Genomic DNA, 23,700 nt, shown 5'->3' on the forward strand with positions numbered 1-23,700 from the left:
TTCCGCGCGGACGTTTCGCGGGCCTTCTGGTGGTAGCAGCCCTGTTCAGCCTATGGCGCAATCGATGCGAAGCAGTCGCGGGCAACTGTCGCCGCCGCGCAATATGGCCTATCATGGGCCGCCTGAGGCGGGAGATAATTAGCTTCCTCTCAGAGGAACTCTTTTTTCTGGGAGGAGTGCGAGTTTCTCCGCCACTGGTCGTGCCCATTTGTTTACAGTTAAAACGGGCGAATCCACTTAATCTTCCGCCCAGAGTGGCGATAAAAGTCATTTTCCAACAGTCCTTGCTTCCATTTGGAAATTTATACTCTAGGTATTAAAATGTTCTCGATAATCGCAAAAGCAAAGTATTCATTTTATATTGTATAATTGTATTGTATTATTGTATAATTGTATTGTATTATTGTATAATTGTATCTTATATTATCTGTGTACATAGCTATAGAGTTTATACCTATGTGCAATCTGTGAGCACAGCGTTATAGTGTCTAGTTATGTATAATATGTGTACACAAGCTCGTACATATGACGACTTTAGTAAACCCATGTACATAGTGTAAATAAAATTTTTCTAAACAGTATCTGTTCTTATCAGCTTAATATCTGATACGGGTCCTATTTGGACCCAAGATATTAAACTTATTTTTGGAATGGGGCGGAGTGCTTGAAGCTTGCTTCACCTCCGCCACGGGTTGGCCCGGTATTGCACTGCCTCCGGGATCGGCCCACTCACCCCACGGGGTGGGTAAAATCTTAATCAAAAATCAGACCTAAATATTAATATACAGCCCACAAAAGAGCCAGAGCTCTATAGAATTGGAGCACGGCTTCGTATTTTGGTGCCGCGTTTTTGCCTGCTCCCACCGCCCCGGTAGACGCGGTGCTCGCACGCGTGTGCGTATGATCTAAGTAAGGGCTGTTTCAATGCGAAACGCATACAACAGCAGCACGCGCACCAGTTATGTCCGTGACAACGCTATATATTGAGATTTTCGCCACAAATTTGCCCCCCGTAATATTTGCAAAGCTCTGCCGCTGGACGACAAAGCTCTGCGGGAAAGCCACTTTCAGGAGGCGTAGGCTATACTTGTACACGTTACAGAAAAAAAAGCCCCCAAAAGCAATCCGTTACTTTTATAAACCATATAAGTTACTTTCCTCCGAACGTTTATTGATACTGCACAAATACAGTAAAAATAACAAGCTGGCCTGGCTGTAACCCTTCACAATTTGTTTACCTTCACCAGCAATTGCATTTAAAAATTGTTTGTTACCTACCGTCGTTTTTGTGTGAAAGCATCAGTAACGACACTAAAAATCTCGCTCGATGTGCGCGCTGGAGGGAATGTAATTTAACATAAAGCTGCATATTAATCAGCCCTAAAAATAATTTTAAGTGTCTTATAATTAAAAGAAAACTGCTGTATATGAGTTACGTATCAGATAAAAATTCACCAACGATTACGATACTCCCTAATGCGAAATTTGGGCGCAGCTCTATACGTGTTTTCATTTCGCGGTATATTGAGTCAAAGAATTTGAGAGGGACATGTAGCAGAAACGGTAATCGTCGTATATCTGATCTGTGGGCCAAGCGCGTCGGCTTTTATACATGACTAGTCGTAGGTTGCAGTGTAATCGCTAGTGCCGCTTGGCTTCCAGAAAGTACTAGACAAGTCGCGCATACAATCAGATCACCAAGCAAGCGCAAACCGTGACAATCGAAACAAGCACGAACGAGACCAAACCAAGCAAATCAAACAAGCGCGAGCAGACGATAGTACGAAACTAGCGGTCCGCCTAATACCAGAAACGAGTACGCATCGAGCGGTCGGGCGGGTCCGCATGAAACCAGTTTCCTGCGCCACCCGCCGTTCGCAGCTCGCGTCTTTCATATATCGCTGTTGTGCTCGTTCACTCGGTTGCCGCCGACGTTCGCCGGAAGGAACGGGCCATTATTGGGCACCGTTACTAGAGGTAATCTAGTAACGGTGATTATTGGGGTAGAGTGACCTAGAATATTGAAGAGTGTCCAAAGCGCCGCGCGAATGCATGGGAGGAGCGAGGACCTTTTCTTGTGAGCTCCCGCGCCGCGGCGCTGCTATACCCGACCCGTGGGCTTTCTCCGCTGCGGAAGCCGCGCCAAGGCGGCGGGCGTCTGCTACGAGCCTGATATTTTGGTTGCTATTAGCCAACATCGCAATAATTTGGGATATATTAAGTACCACGTCACCGCAAGGTAACACCGCAGTGACCCACCGCACAGAGAACGCGCTTGCCGGCTGTGAATACGGGTATTTTGCCTATATCCTTCTAGCTCGCTTGGTCCGCGCTTACGCGGCTGTTTGAGTAACGCATTCCGCGCGCTTACTTCATTTAGTTACGTGTGGAATGAACAACGTGAACGTGTTGCAGAAGAAAATAAGATGGAGATCGCGATGATAGAACGTGGCAGATATGGCTAGCTCATGCTAACGCTATTGTTTCCTTTCATTTAATTCATGCTTATTTCGTTTCCTTTCTTTTATCGTTTCCTTCCTTTTATTTCATTATTTGTTTTACAAGACTGCCTCCCGCGCTCTGCTGTTTCTGTATTAAGGCGAAATCCTGAACTGGCTTTTGGGAAGCGGAATGTGTCCGTCGGCGGGGCCGCGGTACCAAAACTAAATACAAACGCGTAACTCTCGCGTCTCGCTCGCTTGGTATATATACCAAAGTATAGCGTGGAAAGGCACAAATGTGCGACTAAGATGACTGATGGGTCATGGCATTAGTAACTTGACATACTTGCATTCACGTGGCGATTAACGACAACTATATGACGTGTGGTGCAAACCCGCAATTTTTGGCCAGAAATCCCTCTGATGATGTGGGTGTGACGATAAGAACGTGCTGAATGCCAATCTCGATCTCAACGTGTCGAACTTACCCATATATCGTGAAGAACTGAGAGAACAGGTGAAGGGCAATTATAGTAATGATAAATTTCGGGGCTTTACATCCAGAAATCACAATATGGCTGAGACGCCGTATTGGAGGGCTCCGGTAATTTCGACCGCCTGGGGTTCTTTAACGTGCACCTATAATATATACGTACACGGGTGTTTTATGCATTTCGCCTCCATCGAAATGTAAGCCACCGTGGCCGGGAATCGCACCCACATCCTCGAGCTTAGCAGTCCAACCTACCAAAGCCACTAAGCTACCACGGCGTGTAATTAAAGGGTACGCGAGAAATATACGTGGCAAAAAACAAGACAAACCAAAATAAATTAAACGCTAACAGTGCAACATTGTGTACTTACGCCTCATTTCATAATTACGAGCGGACGTCAGAAAACGAACGTGTTGCTTTACGGATGTGCAACTCGTCTTTCGCCTTCTTGTGTTGCAAGAGCGCAAACACTAAGCGAATTTTAACATGAAAGTAACTTTAGGAATATTTATTGCGTATGCTCGCTGGATTGTACACAGCAAATATACTTACTGATAAATAACTACATACTTGTACTTACGTAATGAAAGAGGCAACTAATCACCAGAACATAAACTTTTCATGTTTTACTGATTGAAGGTAACTATTTTAGGGACATATAGAATCAATAGCGATATTTGTAGTGCATCAAAGACGGTAAACATCGTAAATCACAAACATCGTCACGTGCCACGAATGCTTGTTAGTTTAGGTAAAAAAATCACACGTTAAGCAAAAACTATGATATCATGAGAAGTTACATATTGGTAATTTCAGAGAGGATTCACGGATTATTAAAAGAAGGCTATTGTAGCGATAACTCTTGCATAACAAATGAGTAAATGGCTAGGCCAGTTGTAGCTGTTCAATGTAGAAAAATATTGTGACAGAGCGATGAAGAAGACGTTTTGAGAGGACTTGAAGAAGACGAAGCTCGGGACTTCGCGTGCTTACTATGATCAGATTCCTTCGGTATAGAAAGTTCATACCAACACCAGCGAATATACTGTGTCGATAATTCTTTCACCACGCGAGATATCTGCTTCATTAGAGTTCATAGGAAAGGGATTAGCACAATGCTTAACATCATGTTTGTCGAATGGACCATTAAGGCCTCCCATCGTGGATGACTTTGTGGAAGTCACAGTGTCAGAGCTTTCCAATATCGTTAGATATTTGCCTGCCTCAGCCCCAGGTCCTGATGGCATTTCCAATGCCATACTAAAAATTTTGTTTGCAATGTCTCCTGAGGAACTTCTGAACACAGTGAATTATTCTCTAAAAAATGCTTGGATTCCTCAAGAATGGAGGACAGCCGAAATAATTCCGCTACTTAAAAAACAAGGAGCTGGCTATAATCTTGACAATATTCGACCTATTTCTCTTACCTCAAATATGGTAAAACTTATTGAAAGTGTTCTATATGATCGCATGATGGATCATATTTCTAAAAATTCGTTCCTGAGCCCAAGTCAAATAGGTTTCCGGCGTGGTCTCTCCATTCGGTGTGCACATGTAGACTTGGAAAGCCGTATCCAACTTGCTCGGAATAGAAAAGAATTGAGTGCTTTAGTGACTCTTGACGTGGTGAAAGCTTATGACAGTGTCGAGTACCCAATGCTACTAGACAGATTAGAGTCCTACAATTTTCCGAGATATATAACGCGATGGATTTTTGCATTTCTAAGAAACAGACAATTTTATTGTTTTCAAAACGGCTTTTCTTCAAGAAAGTTCGATCAGACAAGAGGAGTGCCCCAGGGGGCTGTTCTGTCTCCTGTACTATTTAACCTGTTGATGAGTACAATTCCACTGAGCCGGGAAGTTCATCTCTACGTCTATGCAGACGACATCGCATTGTTCGCGACAGCTGGAGATATCAATTCCCTTTACCTGTCCTTGCAAACGTACCTATGTATTCTAGAGACATGGCTTCACACTCTTCACCTGTCACTAAACGTAAACAAAAGTGCAGTCCTTATCTTTCCGCTTTCCGGGCCGATACATTTATCATTAGTATATGATCAGAGAACCATTCCACAAGTAGAGTCGCATAAGTACCTGGGTATCACATAATGATGAAAAACTTAACTGGCGTTCTCACATAGAAAATATTGCAACGAAAGGGACACGAGCTGTAGGTTTATTACGTAGAATCAGTAACCGGCGTTCTGGTATGCGAAGTGACACATTAATTATGATCTACCGTATGTATGTACGACCGATTCTAGAATTTGGATGTGTTTTGTTTTCCGGAAGTGCAAAATATAAAATAAAACCACTTGTTCTTTTAGAGAGAGAAGCTCTTCGAATATGTTTAGGTCTGCCTAAATTCGTTGCGAACAATGTATTATACCAGGAGGCGCGCTTACCTTCTCTTCACACGAGATTCTGCATGCTTGCGGTTCAAACCTACTTAAGGACTTATGAATCTCCTCTTAGACGTACAGAATATATATTGACACAAGGTGCCTTCAAATCTCGTGCGCCAGCCGTCTCCTACGCCCGCCCATGTGTTTACGGCTACGTACGAAAGATAGCAGCAGCGAAGCCGCCAACACGTGCTCACAAGGCACGTGCGATCGGAGCAAGGTGTCATCAGCGCGGGGCACGAGGAGAAAGAAGTCGTTGTGTAACTCTTGGCGAAGACTGCGTACGTTGGAGCGGGACTCTCGCTTAGCTGTTTGTCGGCACAAGTTCGCCCAACGTTAGCTAATTAAAGTACCTTCACTCAACTGTGCGTTAAAATTCTGGTGGAGGTGCGGGGTATGATTTCAAGCCCTTCTCGACTTAGAGAAAGCAGCCCGGACGCACGGCGACTCGGACCCAACGAACTGACTCCTTCCTGTTCACCAACGCAGCGGTCGTCGCCTACGTGGTGAGCCCCCCGAGTCTTTCCCTTTACCGGATTCTATCGGAGCGTCAACAGCTGCTAACGGAAACGCTACCGAGATGACAACACAAGTCACGCCAACTCACATCGTAGTGAATCCACCGTTGACCCCATAGCATTTCTATGGTGACACATTTGAAGACGCAGAGGACTGGCTGGAACGCTTTGAGCGCGTCGCGGAGTTCAACGAATGGAACGAAGAGCGCAGACTGCGAAACGTTTACTTCGCGTTAGAGGACAGCGCAATAACGTGGTTCGAAAACCACGAAGCGACGTTTGTGTCGTGGGAGGCTTTTCGAAGGGAGTTACTCGCTACTTATCCGAGTACAGACCCTATATAGGGAGAGGGCTGAAGCTGCCCTACAAGCAAGAAACCAGCGCAACATTTGTTATAGTGAGGCATAAATTAATAAAATAAGAGCCTCTGCCCGCACCATAACCAGCGCAACAATGAAAGCGTGGCCATGCGTGTGGAAGACATGCCCCGCCTATTCCGCCGAGCTGATCCGAACATGAGCGAGGACATGAAGCTTCGCCATCTAATGCGGGGCGTAAAACAGGAGCTGTTCGCAGGGTTGGTTCAGAGTCCGCCGCGTACCATCGCAGAGTTTCGCCCTGAGGCGATAACAATGGAAAAAACGTTGCAACAGCGATCAAGGATGTACAACCGAGAGATGAACGTCACCTCTGTAGACGCAGTTCCAGCAGTCTTCGGAAACAGCGTCGAAGTCATACGGGAGCTCGTGCGATCAGTTGTGCGAGAAGAGCTTCAGAGGCTACGGCTTGACCAGAACGCTCCAACGCCCTCTTCACTGGCAGACGTGGTTCGAGAAGAGGTCAGACAGGGGATCCGGGAACCACAGCTCCGTGCACAGCCCCAAGCGCCTTTACTGCGCAAACCGAGCGTCTCATATGCCGATGTGCTGCGGCGAACTCCAGGGCGTGCTGACGTCGCAGCCACTACCTCTATGAACAACCCGATGCCTCGAAATACGCGGCCGCCACCCGAGAGAAGATTTAGGAAGGCTGATGTATGGCGCACTCCTGACCGAATACCTCTTTGCTACCACTGTGGTGAAGCTGGGCACCTCTGCCGAATGTGCCCCTATCGCCACGCCAGGCAGGTCTCCGTGGTTTTCCGGTAAATGCACCTTGCCCTCGAAATGGTGAGCGTCCATTCGAAATCGAAGAATACCTGTCGACTCGTCAAAGCTTCCCATACACCTCTCAGCAACACCAACCTCGATCATCGGTCACCGAGCCCCCGTCCGTCATCAAGCTCCCCAAGACGCCGTCCGCAAAGCCCGCATCGGGAAAACTAGACTCAGCGACCTGGGGAGGTAAGCCGTTGCCGATGCGAAAACAAAAGAACCTCCATCGACGACTCCGAACGACGACGAGGGACTCAGAAACCAGTGCCGTAATAGCGACGTCGCTTCCGACTTACGTGTGTTTGTTGACGGTTACGAAGTGGATGCGTTAGTGGACACAGGTGCAGATTACTCGGTAATAAGTAGTGAGCTTGCCAGGAAACTGAAGGAAAGTGCTGACTCCTTGGAAAGGGCCACAAGTATGAACTGCGGGAGGACACCTCATCGACCCGACGGGCAAGTGCACGGCTCGAATAGAGGAATACGAGGCTTCACTGATGTCGCTAGCTTTATTGTGCTTTCCGAGTACTCAAGAGACTTAATTATTGGCATGGACTCCTTGCAGGCTAACGGTGCCGTAATCGACTTGCGGGAATAACGTGTTTCCTTTTCAGCGAGGCACGCTCTCGCAAGATTTGACACTGAAGAAAAATTCGATGCCCTCTGCATTGCTGACGACGATACCAGAATTGTAACGCACAGTTGAGTGAAGGTACTTTAATTAGCTAACGTTGGGCGAACTTGTGCCCGACGAACAGCTAAGCGAGAGTCCCGCTCCAACGTACGCAGTCTTGCTTGCTTGCTTGCTTGCTTCCTATGCCATGGCGCATACCCACCACGGGGGATTGGCCAAGAAGCCGGCGGTTAAACAGATGGGTTGAAATTATGCAATGAAACTAACTGATGTTAGAGCCGTATTTTATATTATGTTATAGGGAATTAGTGTGCTTTTTGGAAGGAGATGAAGGTAGAAGGTAATAAATTTCAACCAGTTTAATTGGAATTTTCGAAATTAATAAATAATAAATCAGTAAATTAACGTAAATTGGAATTTTTTAAATAATAATAAACAATATATCAGTAAATTAACTTGGTATTCTCCTTGTTTCACCGAGGAACTCGCATACGGCCCTGCATACGTTCCTGTGGCTAAACCAGTGTATATGCCCGAAAGATAGAATATTTTCAGTGTTTATAGCGATGCCTAATTTTCGGAACGAATTTCGAAGTATTTCTTTCTCTGGATTGCGAATCGGCGGCAGTTTAATAAATAATGATCAATGGTTTCAGGTTCATTGCAGAAATGACATAGAGGCGACATCGCCAGACCAGACCTGTGTAGATAAAAATTTAGGGGTGGAATACGGCATCGTAATTTTGTAATTGAGATTTACAATTTACGTGTGGGACACCATTGATTATCCCAAGGGTAAAGCAAATGCTTTAAGTCTGTGATTTGGAATGTATGGTTTGCAGAGTAATTTAAGAGACATAGTTTTCTAAACCTAGCCGCGGTGATATAAGCAGAAGTCGGCAGAACATGCATGACTGGTCCCTGTACGTGCCAGTGCGTCGGCCATTTCATTTAAGAACAAACCATGGTGACCTGGTACCCATATTAAACACACCAGACGTAAGGTCGAAGGGATTAATCTTTCTAGTTCGTTCAAAACTGTATTGTCTGAGGATGAGGTGAGTGCTGTGCAAACTGACAACGAATCAGTTACTATTACAGCTGTCGAAGAATTTCTAGGAAGTTTACGAAGAGCTAATATAATTGCTAATAATTCTGCCTGAATATAGGTGTGAAATCAGGCAGTCGCATTGAATAAGACCAGGATAGCGGCCTCAGAAAAAATACCTATACCCGCTTTCTCGTCACACACTGATGCATCCGTCGCTATTACAGTATTGATTTTCATTCGCGCTAAATGATCTTGCAGTAATCCGCTTAGATTTTTAGTTGGCAGGAGTTTAGCATTGGAAGGAAATATGTCATAAAATTCAATTCTGATAGCGTTTACGGGTTTTTTGAGGGGAATGATCTCGCGTATCTGAACCTTTAATGGTTCTAATTGAGTTTGCACGAAAAGAACCTGCGGATTGTATAGACGGGACCATGTTTCTTCAAAGAAGGCAGATCTTTCCGTAATAAATACATACTGCTATCGTCTCAATGAAGATGCGTAAATGTTTAAGTAGGTTTTTACTGTAAGGATGCGGAATCTGATAACGAGTGTGGGTAATCGGGCTTCTTGATATAATACATTATTAGCAACAAATTTTGGCAATCCAAGACAAATCCGGAGGGCCTCTCGCTCTAGAAGAACGAGGGGGTTGATCTTGTATGCTGGACCACCAGAGAATAAAACACACCCAAATTCCAATATGGGTCGAACATACATAGAATAAATCATAATGAGAGTGTCTCTGCGTAGGCCAGAGCGGCGGTGACCGATTTTTCGAATCATGCCAACAGCGCGCGCTGCCTTAGACGTAACATGTTCGATGTGGTTGCGCCAACTAAGGTTTTGATCGTATATAACGCCTAGATACTTAATAAAGTCGCGCTGAGGGATTATTTCTTGACGGTATTGAAGGGAGACATTAACCGGTATATTTAAGGGAAATACAAGCAAGGCACTCTTGCTAACATTTAATGTCATACGAATATCATCAAGCCAATCTTCAAGTATTGCTAGATATGATTGTAATATTCTTTGTAGAGAGTGAATGTCACTCGCTGACGCAAAGAATGCGACGTCATCTGCGTAAACATACACTGTACATCATCACACAGTGGAATTGAGCTCATTAGAATATTAAACAAAATGGGAGAAAGAACGGAACCCTGTGGAACTCCCCTGGACTGATTATATTTTGACGTCGAAACACCGCCTTGTGAGCAATAGAATTTTCTACATCTTAGGAATTCATAAATCCAATTTGTTATATATGGAGGAAAATTCATGTTCTTTAGAATATTGAGGAGAATGATATGCTCTACACTGTCGTATGCCTTAGCTATATCAAGAGCCACTAGCGCTGCGAACTGTCACCTGTGACGAGCAAGCTTAATACGTCCCTCCAAATCAACGTGCGCACACCAAATCGAGATCCCGGTCTAAATCCGATCTGACATGAGCTCAGTAATGTGTTAGTAGTTAAAAACCTCATTATACGGATGTATAACACTCTTTCTATTAGCTTCATAATGTTAGATGTTAATGCAATGGGCCTTATGTTGTCCATATGCAATCCCGCTCCTTGTTTCTTAAGTAGGGGGAGAATTTTAGCAAGCCTCCAATCTGGAGGAATCCAACTGTTCTTTAGGGAGTAGTTGATGATATTAAGTAGGTCCTGTGGAGATACATCGAATAATGTTTTTAGCATGCTCGTTGTTATGCCATCTGGACCTGGAGCTGAGGCAGGTAGCAGTCTTACAACGTGCGAAAGCTCTTCAATCGTCACATTTATAAAACTGTCCTCGGATGAAATCTTGACAAAGTTCAATTGTAGCTGAGCTGTAAACGGTTTTCTAGTCCTCTGGCAATTTGTCCCAATGATTCTGATAATTCTTTAGGCGATAGGATTACTGAATCAATATTTACTGGCGTTGGTATAGCCTTGCAAAACCGAAGAAACCTAAAAAGCGCTTTTTTATTGCCACTCTTCGACAGAAAATTATATCGTTTTTCATCATAATTACTTTTTGCTAAAGATACTGTTCGTTTAAACATAGCTGCAGCATACGTATAGTTACTCCAATTTGTAGGGCATTGATTAAGAAGAAGTTTCTTCCACGCAGCCTTTCGGCGTCTATAATCTCGTGCACAGTCAGAGTTCCGCCAAGGACAGCCAGAACTACCTTTTGCTTTCGATACTGCAAACTCACATTTCTTTATGGTACCCTTCGAAACCGCGCAAAGGCGTATAGCTTTAGAATCTCTCTCCATACCTATCAAAGATGCTAACGTGGACTGTAACGTTTTCTTAAATTTTGAATAGTCCACAAATGCATGTACTTCATTATCTAAAGAAATTAAGGGGCAGACAGTATCCATAAGTATAGGACGGTGATCACTACTTGTGGCGTCATCAACGACAGCCCAAGATGAGGATGATAAACTTGAGCTAGCAAATGATAAGTCTAAGACAGAGCGCGACTGACAGCGAACAAAAGTTGCAACTTTAATATTTAAGCAAGTAAAATTGTCCGAAGAAGCCCAATCCCACAAACGTTTCCCGGATGCCACATGATGTGAATTGAAATCACCCGTGAACAACGTGTTCTTTTTGCAGTAGGTCAAGGTGACCTCAAGTGTACTGACATCTTGTATCCCAGCAGGGAAGTAGGTATTGACTACAGAAAGTGGTGCGCAGCCTGGAAGTGTTATCTCTAATACTAAAATTTCGCATTCAGGAGACGTAGTCTGATATGAAATTTTTGCTGTATGACAAATTTTAGATGAAATGAACGAAGGCAACCAGCCACCTCGGGACGGCCTATCCAATGGAAAGCAACGATAGTTTATTAAATGAAAATCTTGACCAGCTGTCAACTATGTCTCTTGCAACAGTATAATATCAGGAGTATGTTGGGTAATTAGATATAATAAATCAGTAGTAGCAGAAAGTATTGATCGGCAATTCCATTTGAGTACCCTAAGGCACCCTATGTTGACGAAAGCTGAGCAGCAGCCACTGCTTGCTCCAAAATGCTCTTTCAGAAAGTCTGTCCTATTAAGGGAATTTTTGGCACACTTTTTTGTTTTGGAGTTAGTAGGAGAATTAGGCAATTTGTTAGTAGGAGATCTGGTGCGTTATGAGTCCGAGGGTCCATGTCTACATCCTGATTGCCTAGCGACTCTGATTCCGAGTGAACTTCTTGATCAAATTGTTGTGAACTTGAAGCCCGCGCTAAATCTGTGCTCGCGGAGGGGAGTGATTTCGGCAATTGTGATTTAGGAGACTGAGAAAGAGTGGAGATCTGATTTTGGTCATTACATTTTGTTACAATCTGAGATATCTCTGAGAATTGCGTCGACAGTACTTGCGCCAATGAGTCTGTCAGATTTCCTAGAAGCTTTTCTATTGCTTTTTCAACAGCTTTCTCTATTACGTTTGTGATCGTCTGGGAAAAGATGAGTCCATACTGAATGAGTGGCGGGCTGTAACTCCAGCATATCCCTGTGTTCTGCTCTGAATTTCTGCAAGAGCTTTTCGACGAGAGCAACGTCTCCTTTCTATTATTTCAACTACTTGAAGCTCCTTTGATCTTGCGGGGTAGTTAGAATCGTCAGCGGGATGATTTCCATTGCACAAACAGCATGGTTCATCTGGAGATGTGCAAATGTTGTCACTATGTTCATCCCCGCATTTACGGCAACGAGTGGTTGATCGGCAACCGTTAGTGCTATGGCCAAAATGCCAACACTTGAGGCACTGTAGTGCTCGTGGGGTTCAACCCTGTAAATCAATGGCCAGGCCTTAATCTCTGATGGGCGAGCCGTCCCTGCAAACGTTGCGATAACTGTTTCAGTAGGGACCTTCTTGTTGTCAACTACCCTTGTGCATCGATAAACAGATACTACACCTGCCGGGGAAAAATGTCTAAGATTTCTGCTGGACTTAGACTTACATCTACACCGCGGACTAGGCCTTTGCAGCAAGCTAAGTGAGGAGGGATGTGACAGCTCACCGGGTGCGAAGCGAAATTAGTGCATTTTAGCAGATCTTGCACACAAGCATGGTCCGGCGACGAGCAGAGGATCCCCCCTCGTCCAAACTGTCGAACCTCGGTGATTAGCTGGAAGTGATTGGAGACTGCCCGAAGTTCCGTTTGAATGGCTTTTGGATTTTTCATACGGATCATCCCCCCATTTGTGGGTACCAAAGCCACAGGAACGCTGCTGGTTCCGCTTCGAAGAAACAGCTCCACCGGTATATCCTGAGGAGGGATGGAAGCAGACCAGAGGGAGGCCCTCTGTCCTGAAGATGAGACAGACATCAACTGAAATGAACCACGACTTTCAATCAAAAAAGATGTGAAATAAAACAATAAATTTAAGAGAATAACCACCGGCTACTTGACAGCAAACCCGGAAGTAGGCTGGGTCAGGGCTAGGCGATCTCGGGCAAGCACACTCTCTGGAACGGCAGGAACGGCCCGACCCGAACAACCTCGGATCTTCGGCCGCTTCGTTAGGCTTGCTTGCTAGCGACAATGGTGGTCAATTTTCAAAGACGCAGTCTTGTCTTGTCTTGTTTCCTAAACTTTGGCGCATACCCACTACGGGGGATTGGCCCAAGAAGCAGGCGGTTTCAACTGTTTGAGAAATTTTACAAAAGCTTTATCTTAATTTGCAGATTTAATCTTAATTTTGAGATAAAGCAATTTTGTCATAAAGAAGTGAAATAATAGGAATAATTCATAATTCTAGAAATTCAGCAAGGTAATCTTCGTGTATCTCTAATGAAATTGTAAACTGCAAGAAAAGCATCCCTGTGACTGTGTCCCAGTGAAGTCGCCCCAAAGGAGAGAATGGTTGGTGAGGTTAATAATAAGCCAAGTTTTCGAATGCAATTTCTAAGATTTTTCTTTCTCTTAAAAATCGGCGGCACGAAAGGAAAAAAATGCTCAATGGATTCGGATTCATTGCAAAAAGAACATACAGCGAGACCAGACCTGTGCAAGTAAAAATTTAGAGGCGGTGTACGGCATCTCAATTTTGTAATGGAAACTTCGAATTGCCTTGATGTACACCAATTATTATTCCATGTGAAGCAAAGATGGTGGAAATCAGAAGACGATGTTAAAAGCGATTTTGCGGAATTTTGCGATATAGAGAAATTTCTGTACCTAGCCGCGGTGACATAAGCTGATGTCGGCAAAACAGATATGACAGGGCCATTAAGTGATGCTCGTGCGAGTGAATCAGCCATTTCATTCAAGTGCAAACCACGATGTCCCGGTACCCAAAGCAAGTATACTTGCCGCAAGTACGAAGGAACCATTGAACAAAATGTTTGCAAAATTTTTGAATTTGACGAGGCTGTAAGTGCTGTGCATACAGACAGTGAGTCAGTCACAATAACCGCTAATGAATCGTTTTGGGGAATTTTTCGTAGGGCTAATATAATCGCTATTAGTTCTGCCTGAAAAATGGGTGTGAAGTCGGGAAGGCGAAGAGAGTAAGACCATTGAAGAGATTGAGAGAAGATCCCCACTCCTGCCTTCTCATTGCACACGGAAGCGTCGGTAGCTATTATGTTGTCAGTAGCTAGCTGGTTTAGCTGGTCTTCTAATATATTATTTAAATGTCTGCTAGGCAATAGTTGAGCATGATTTGGAAATATGTCCTCGAATTCAATTTTGAGGTCTGTTAAGGCATTATTCGAATGGCAAACTTGACGTAATGACACATTCAATTGTTGTAACTGTGTGTGCACAAATATCATCTGAGGACTGCGTAATCGCGACCACGATACGTTAAAAAACTCAGACGGTTCAGTGAAAAATATGTATTGTGCACACCTCCTTGAAAATTCATAAATTTTTAGAAAAGTCTGAACCGTAAGCATGCGGAATCTACAATCTAGAGTGGGTATATTAGCTTCCTGATATAACACAGTGTTGGCAACGAATCTAGGTAGCCCAAGGCATAATCGTAGAGCTTTTCTTTCTAATAGTATCAGAGGTTTAATCTTATAGGCGGGACCACCGGAAAATAACACGCAACCGAATTCTAATATTGGCCGAATATACATTTTATATATCATCATTAAAGTATCTCTGCGTAGTCCAGAGCGGCGGTGACTGAGCCGGTGGAGCATAGCTACGGCACGTTCTGCCTTTGTTGCGATATGTTCAATGTGAGTGCGCCAGACAAGCTTGCCATCGTATATGACACCAAGGTATTTCACCGAGTCAACTTGAGGAATGGTTTCCTGGTGATATTGGAGGGATATATGCACTGGTGCAGTTAACGGGAAAACTAGTAAAGCACTTTTATTAACATTTAATGACATACATAACTCATCTAGCCATGTCTCAAGCCTTCCTAGGTAACTCTGCAACGACTTCGCCAAGAGTTCCACACGTCTTCTTTTTCCTCGTGCCCCGCGCTGATGACACCTTGCTCCGATCGCACGTGCCTTGTGAGCACGTGCTGGCCGCTTCGCTGCTGCTATCTTTCGTACGTAGCCGTAAACACGTGGGCGGGCGTAGGAGACGGCTGGCGCACCAGATTGGAAGGCACCTTGTGTCAATATTTATTAGTGAACCAAATTCATTTCTTGAGAACACGTGGCCACGGTTACATACCCCACAGGTTGTATTTGTGCAGGCACAATTAGCACCTTTAAATGTTCGCATTAGGGAAATCAGTTCCGTTGATAGGTCCACATTGTCCCTTAAAGTAGAATTTGCGGACATTTTCCCCAATAGCGCAAAACTTCTGCCACCAACATATTTGAATGCCCTTTTTCAAGACTATTGGCCCATTTCCCAATAAATGTAATAGCGACTGATGCTTCCTCGTGTGAAGAGAAGGCAGGCGTGGGAATTTACTCACCATCCCTCGATTGGTTCTTTTCACTTCGCCTGCCAGATTACACATCAGTTTTTCAGGCCGAACTTCTGGCAATAGTTCTTGCACTGCGAAAGTTACCGCTGCATGTTACAAAAGTTGTTATTGTCACAGATTCCCTTTCTGTATGCAGCGGGCTTAACACATCTACAAATTTGTAAGCTTTAAACACATTTTATACATTAGCTCCACCCCACCTAAAGTTAGTTCAATTAGTATGGGTACCAGGCCACCGAGACATCCAACTTAATGAAATAGCTGATTCTTTAGCGAGAGCTTCTTTAAAAGGTCCGGCGATATCTGTGCTGCCGGCAACCGCGTATATCACTGCAGACAGATATAGACAGTTTTCTTTGACCGAAGACAAGAAAAGCCTCGCATTAGCAAAATCTACAGACTTTACACATCTAAATTATTCTTGGAACCGACAGTGGTGTCCTAACCGGCAATTCGAAGTAACATTTACAAGACTGCGTTGCCGTATTCCACAACTAAATTTTTACTTGCACAGATGTGGTCTGGCGGCATCCCCATTATGCTACCTCTGCAATGAACCAGAATCTATCGATCAGTTTTTATTATCGTGTCGGCGGTTCTGTAATCATCGACAACGATGTTGGAAATCTCACTTTGTAATCTAGGACTGCCGTTAAGCAGTTCAGTTGTACTCTCACTTGGAGCCACGGTGTTAGGATATAGCCACGGGAATGTTTGCCGAGCCATTATAATTTTCTATGTCACACAAAAATATTTCTTATTAATATTCCACTTTCTATGATTGATATATTTACCCTTCAATAAATTATAGCTTTAAAGAATTCAAAAAATAGTCACAAAATAATAACAACAACAACGACGACGACGACTACGACAACAACAACAAATATTCAAAATTTAGGTCTATCCTTTAATGTATCTAATTATTATTAAATCTATTCCTATCCAGGCAGGGCTGACTAACTTAGTATAGACTACTTGATTCTTTTATTATCGCTTTCTTTCTAATCTTGAATTATTCATATATTTTCATTTTTATTACTGAAATATTTATAAATCAATTTATCTTAAATTTCTATCACAATACCACCCGGTTCGTGGCCTATCCCCCACAGTGGGTTGTGCCATTGATTGAGGAATCACCATCATGATCATCATGATCTTGTCAGCCGCTGCCGGTCTTGTAAATACACTGTAAATACATTTCTTACTTCTTTTCCCCGTAACGTTTTTGGTGGAGTTTGCGGGCTCAAGCGCAAGACGGATTTACGCAGCGGGCGCTCCTTGGCTGCATCTACCATGCCAGCTCAAGGCGAGGATGCTTCGAGCTCGTCGGCCCCCACACCAACCGTGATTCTGGCACAACCGCGCGACCCTGGCACCTTTTCCGGGACTGACAACACGGATGTTGAAGATTGGCTTCAACTTTATAAGCGGGTGAGCACGAGCAACCACTGGAACCAGACCGCCATGCTGGCTAATTTGATATTCTATCTCGCGGGAACGGCACGCGTCTAGTTTCAGACCCACGAGAAGGAACTTACCACCTGGTACATTTGTAAACAAAAGCTCACGGATTTGTTTGGCAAGCCTGTTGGACGTCAGCGCGCCGCTCAAAAAGACCTCGCTTCGCGTGTCCAGACGTGCACCGAGTCCTACCTCACATACATCCAGGACGTGCTCGCTCTGTGCCGCAAAGTGGATCCGAGAATGACCGAAGCTGATAAGGTCGCACATGTCGTTAAAGGCATAGCAGATGATGCCTTTCACCTCCTTGTGTTCAAGAATTCTTCTACTGTACAAGCCATCATTACCGAATGCCGGCGGTTTGAAGAAGCCAAGAGGCACCGCATTGCCCACCCATTTCCCCGCCACCCCAACAGGGCTGCTGCGTCCACCTGCGAAGACCTCCGCAGTCTGCCCACGCCCAATCGCTCTGATGACATCGTCCACATCATCCGGCCTGAAATCGAGGCCGCATCTCCTATCGAAACCCCAACCCTTGGCTCCGACAATGGCCAGTCCACCGTTTCCCTGATCCAGACCGTCGTACGCCAGAAATTGGCCAACGTTGGCTTGACCAACGTCTGCTCCATTAATCGGCCTGACTACGCTTCGTACACCTCTGCCATGCACCTTCGCAACGTGAATGCCCCTCCGCGGTATGGCAACCCGGCTGAATGGCGCACTCCAGACGACAGGCCAATATGGTTCACTTGTGGCCGTATCGGTCATATTTCACGTCAGTGCCGCTCTTCGTGGAATTCGACCCCTTGGCCTTATCTCCCATCCGACCATCCGCCTCATGCTGCTTCTCGCTTCCCACCAGTAACTCCTGGCAACACTTCTCGGCCCGCCCGTTCTACCGCTCTCCTTCGCCACATCGCCGCTTCTCCCGCTCGCCCCCATCGCGTCGGTCACCGTCCCCCAGCTCCTTCCCTCGCGCCCGCATGTCTTCCAGAAAGTTCTAGACAATTCGCGTCGCTCAGACAATCAGATTACATGAGCGTCGGTGACCACAGGCGACGGATACAAGCATCGATAACGTTCGAGAAGCTTCCAATGCAGGCGCGTCCTGCGCCGAGCGAGAACGTTTAACATTTGTTAGCCGGTGGAAAGAGGCCACCGGTGAAAGATAAACATGTATACGTGTCAATGCCCTCCCCTTAAACGGCATCGTCCCGATGCTACAAAGACGAAAGCAAAAACAAAACCACGCGTACAGAAAGGAAAAAAAAAGAACAATAACAAAGCAACAAAGGACCTAAGTTCGTCAGCGGGCGTAGAACGGCTTAAGACGCGCCACGTGGATGACTTCAGGTCGTGCGCGGCGCCGCTGCGATTGCGAAATACCGTCTGGCACGACCTCAGAGTCCAGTGCGCCAATACGTCGGATGATCTTATATGGTCCGAAATAGCGACGTAAGAGTTTCTCTCTAAGTCCTCGTCGGCCTATCGGAGTCCAGACCCAAACACGGTCGCCGGGCTGGTACTTGACGTAGCGTCGTCGAAGATTGTAGTGTCGGCTGTCGGTCCTCTGCTGGTTCTTGATGCGCAGGCGGGCGAGCTGTCGACCTTCTTCGGCACGCTGCAAATAGGTGGAAACGTCGAGATTTTCTTCGTCGGCGACGTCCGGTAGCATGGCGTCAAGCGTTGTTACCGGGTTCCTTCCGTAGACCAGGTTGAACGGTGCCATGTGCGTCGTTTCTTGCTCGGCCGTGTTGTATGCGAAGGTCACGTACGGAAGGATGGCATCCCACGTCTTGTGTTCGTCGTCGACGCACATTGCCAGCTTGTTGGCGATGGTCTTATGTAGGCGCTCGGTGAGGCCATTCGTCTGCGGGTGGTAGGCGGTGGTCCGGCGATGGCTGTATCGCAGGATGGCTTGAGTTAGTTCTGCCGTAAAGGCCGTATCTCTGTCGGTGATGAGGACTTCTGGGGCATCGTGACGCAGGAGGATGTTCTCAACGAAGAATCGGGCTACCTCGGCGGCACTGCCTTTGGGCAAGGCTTTTGTTTCGGCGTAGCGGGTGAGGCAGTAGCGCACCCAGGATCTCTGCCAGGGGGGGGGTTGACAGTTTGCCAATACCATCTAAACAGCACTAATTTCGATTTCTGCACGGGAAATTGTCAAAAAAATGCGCTTTTTGCGAGTGTGCAGACGATTGCGCGTCTTACATCTTAGTTGCAGTACTCAAATGCGTAAGGAAAGAAAAGGGGTTAAACAAAAGGGGGGGTTAAGTCGGCCTCAGGGGGGGGTTCCAACCCCCGAATCCCCCCCCGTCGGTGCGCCACTGGGGTGAGGTAGTCCGTAGCTACGACGATCCATTTATTCCCGGACGTCGATGTCGGAAAAGGCCCCAGTAAGTCCATCCCGATCTGCTGGAACAGTCGGCGAGGTAGTTAGACCGGCTGTAGAATTTCGGCTGGCCTTGTCGGTGGCGTTTTGCGTCGCTGAGAGTCTCGGCATGTCCTTACGTAATGGGCGACGCGGGCAGAGAGGTGAGGCCAGTAGTATTTTTCTTGTATCCTCGCGTGCGTGCGGGAAAAACCGAGGTGTCCAGCCGTTGGGTCGTCATGGAGAGCTTCCAGAACCTCTGGACGCAATGCTGAGAGTACCACGAGGAGGTAGTTGGTTCAGAGAGGCGAAAGTTCTTTTTTAGGAGAATGTCATTTTGCAAGAAAAACGACGCTAATCCTCGCCTGAACACCTTCTGCACAGTGAAGGTCTTGCCTTCCAGGTAGTCTACAAGGCTCCTTAGTTCCGGGTTGGCTCGCTGTTGTTCGGCGAATTCGTCAGCACTGATGGGTCCCAAGAAAGTGTCACCCTGGTCGTCCTGTGGCGGCGGTTTGAGGGGGGCGCGAGACAAGCAGTCGGCATCAGAGTGCTTTCGCCCCGACTTTTAAACGACGGTGATGTCGAATGCTTGAAGTCTCAGACTCCATCGTGCGAGGCGACCTGAAGGATCCTTCAAGTTAGCTAGCCAACAGAAGGCGTGGTGGTCGCTCACAACTTTGAAGGGCCTGCCATAGAGATAGGGGCGAAAATGTGATGTAGCCCAGATGATGGCGAGGCACTCCTTTTCTGTTGTAGAATAATTTTTTCCGCCTTCGATAGCGACCGGCTGCGCACCTTACAACCTTTTCTAGTGCGTCAGTCCTCTGCACAAGCACGGCGCCGAGTCCTACGCTGCTTGCGTCGGTGTGGACTTCGGTATCGGCGTTTTCGTCGAAATGCGCAAGTAATGGCGGCGATTGCAGACGCCGCTTCAGTTCTTCAAATGCTTTGACTTGCGGCGTCTCCCACTTGAACTCGACGTCGGCCTTCGTGAGGTACGCGAGTGGCTCGGCGATCCGTGAAAAGTTATTGACGAAGCGCCTGTAATAGGCGCACAGTCCAAGAATTCTACGCACTGCTTTCTTGTCGGCGGGCGGAGGAAAGTTGGAGATGGCCGCAGTTTTCTGAGGGTCAGGGCGCAATCCAGACTTGTTGATGACGTGACCCAAGAACAAGAGCTCCTCGTATGCGAAGCGGCACTTTCCTGGCTTCAACGTGAGTCCGGAGGTTTTGATTGCTTGAAGAACTGCTTCAAGGCGGCGGAGGTGTTCTTCGAAGGTTGAGGAAATCCAAGTAGACCGAGGCAAGTCTGCCACTTCAAGCCTGCCAGTACTGTATTCACGACGCGTTGGAAAGTCGCAGGTGCCGAGCAAAGAGCAAACGGCATGACCTTGAACTCGAACAGTCCATCTGGTGCTATAAAGGCAGTCTTCTCCCGGTCTCTCTCGTCGACTTCGATTTGCCAGTAGCTGGTTTTGAGGTCCATCGACGAAAAATACTTTGCGTTGTAGAGTCGATACAAGGCATCGTCAATACGTGGAAGAGGGTATACATCCTTCTTTGTGTTTTTGTTGAGGCGACGACAACCAACGCAGAAACATAGGGCTCCATCCTTCTTCTTCGCTAACACCACTAACGCCCACGGACTCTTGAACGGCTGGATGATGTCGCGTAGCATTTCATCGACTTGTTGCCTTATGGCTTCGCGCTCGCGCGCCGAAACTCGACATGGGCTCTGACGGAGCTGGCGGACATATTCGTCGGTTATGATGCGGTGCTTGGCGACAGGGGTTTGTCGAACTTTTGACGACGACGAGAAGCAGTCCTTGTATTGCAGGAGCAGAGCTTTTAGCTGTTCTTTATTATGCCTGGGAAGGTTCTGGCTAACGTCGAAAGTTGGTTCAGGTACTACACTCCTCGTTGCAGGTGCGCTAGAATCCGTGAAGGCGAAAGCACTGTTGGCTTGTACTATTTAGTCGATGTAGGCGACCGTGGTGCCTTTGTTAATGTGTTAATGTTAATTCAGGGCTGAAGTTCGTGAGCATCACTCTTGCTTTCCCTTCACGTACCTCAGCTATGCCTCTAGCGACGAAAATTTCTCGGTCGAGCAGTAAGTGATGATTGCCCTCGATGACGCACACCATTTTGCAGGCACTTCGGTACCGACGGAAATCATTATGCTGGAGCGAGGCGGAATGGTGACTTGTTCTTCAAGCACATTCAAGGCATGGTAACTTATGCTTGTATCCGGTGGTATCGCGTTGTGCGTTGAAAGCGTTATCGACTTGGACCTTAAGTCGATGACTGCACCGTGTTGATTTAGAAAGTCCATGCCTAGGATGACATCCCTGGAGCAGTGCTGCAGGATTACGAAGCTCGCCGGATAAGTGCGGTTGTTTACCGCGACTCACGCTGTGCAGATTCCAGTCGGCGTTATTAGGTGGCCTCCAGCTGTCCGAATATCGGGTCCTTGCCAGGCTGTTTTCACCTTGTTCAACTTGGCGGCGAATGGGCCACTGAAGACGGAATAGTCGGCTCCAGTGTCGACGAGAGCGGTGACGTTAAGACCATCGATTAGCACGTCTAGGTCGGTAGACCGTCGTCTGGCGTTACGGTTAAGTCGTGGCGTCGGATCACGGCTGCGCCTGCTTGCTCCGCTGCTGCTACGTCGTGTTGGCAGGTCTTCTTTCGGCGGCGAAGTGTTGTCGTCAAGGCTCTTGAGAGGCGATGTGCTGATACTTCGTCGTGATGATCCGCGAATCTTCTTCGTCGGCGGCAGAGGATCTTCGGCATTGTGTCGTACAGCAACCGCACCTCCATCGGTTGCTGCCTTTAGTTTCCCGGGTAAGGGCTGGGAGATCGGCCCCGGGTTGGGCCGGCGTACAGCCGGCGATGCGGCGAGATATAGCGGCCTGGTGACGGCGAGCGTGAGGGTCGTCGTGGTTGCCACTGGGCTCCGGCGAGGTAGTCGGCGATGTCACGTGGGCGCTCGCCAAGCTGTGGACGTGGCGCGTTGACAGCGAACACCCGTAGGCCCATCTAGTGGTATGGGCATCGGCGGTAGACATGGCCGGCTTCCCCGCAATGATAGCAGAGCGGGCGGTGGTCGGGCACGCGCCAAATGTCCGTCTTCCTCTGGTAGCTGCGCTGGGCGACGGGTGGGCGTGCTGGCGGCGGCGGTGGACGACGGAACTGCGGCGGTACGGGGCCCTGGCGCGAGCGCGGAGGGGGCCCTTGACGACGGGCGAAGGCGGCGTAGGTCAGCGCTTCCGGCTGGGGTTGCGGCGATTGCGGCTGCACATCGGGAACTCCAAGTGAGCGCTGAACTTCTTCTTTGACGATGTCGGCTATAGACGCCACTTGGGGCTGCGACCTGGGAAAGAGCTTCTGCAGTTCGTCGCGAACGACCGCTCTGATGGTCTCGCGCATATCGTCGCTGCCAAGTGCTTGAACGTCGATGTTGTTGGCGGCCAGTGTTCGGCGGTTATATTGCCTTGTCCGCATGTCGAGTGTCTTCTCAATGGTTGTGGCCTCGGAAATAAATTCAGCAACAGTCTTGGGCGGGTTGCCTATTAATCCGGCGAAGAGCTCTTGTTTAACACCCCTCATCAAGAAGCGAACTTTTTTATCTTCTGGCATGTTGGGGTCGGCGTGCTTGAACAGGCGAGTCATCTCCGTGAAAATCGTGATGTTCTCGTTGGGCAGCTGTACCCGGGCTTCTAGGAGAACTTCGGCCCTTTCCTTGCGCACAACGCTTGTAAAGGTCTGCAGGAAGCCGTGGCGGAACAGGTCCCATGTTGTCAAGGTCGACTCCCGATTCTCGTACCACGTCCTGGCAGCATCTTCCAATGAGAAGAAGGCGTGGCGCAGTTTGTCGTCGCTGTTCCACTTGTTAAATACTGCGACCCTTTCATACGTCTCCAGCCAGCTTTCCGGATCCTCAAATGTTGATCCGCGGAACGTTGGTGGCTCCCGGGGGTGCTGTAACACGATCGGTGTAGGCGGCACTGGTGCTGTCATGGTTGATGCGGTCGTCGTGGCCGTGCACTTCCTGGTCTTCTCGGGAAGAAATCCCTACTCCGGGGATTGGTTTCGTAGCCTGAGGCTAGCTCGATGGTCTGGGACAACGTTTGTACTCTCTTCGGGGTTCGGGCTTGGATTATGGCTTTTCGGGGGCGTCCGCTGCATGGACACAAATGCACCTCCACCAGATGTCACGTGGTAGTGACGCTGAAGTAAACAGTCGTAAAACTGTG

General features: G+C 47.2%; 1 non-coding gene across 1 annotated transcript; it reads left to right on the forward strand.

Moving 5' to 3' along the window:
* The first annotated feature begins 551 nt into the window (after positions 1-551).
* Positions 552-734, forward strand: LOC119435406 (U2 spliceosomal RNA). Its single transcript, XR_005188834.1, has one exon. It is a non-coding gene; the product is annotated as a U2 spliceosomal RNA (small nuclear RNA).
* Positions 735-23,700: the final 22,966 nt, after the last annotated feature.

This window comes from Dermacentor silvarum, unplaced genomic scaffold (genome assembly GCF_013339745.2).
Source record: "Dermacentor silvarum isolate Dsil-2018 unplaced genomic scaffold, BIME_Dsil_1.4 Seq684, whole genome shotgun sequence".
NCBI classification, from domain to species: domain Eukaryota; kingdom Metazoa; phylum Arthropoda; class Arachnida; order Ixodida; family Ixodidae; genus Dermacentor; species Dermacentor silvarum.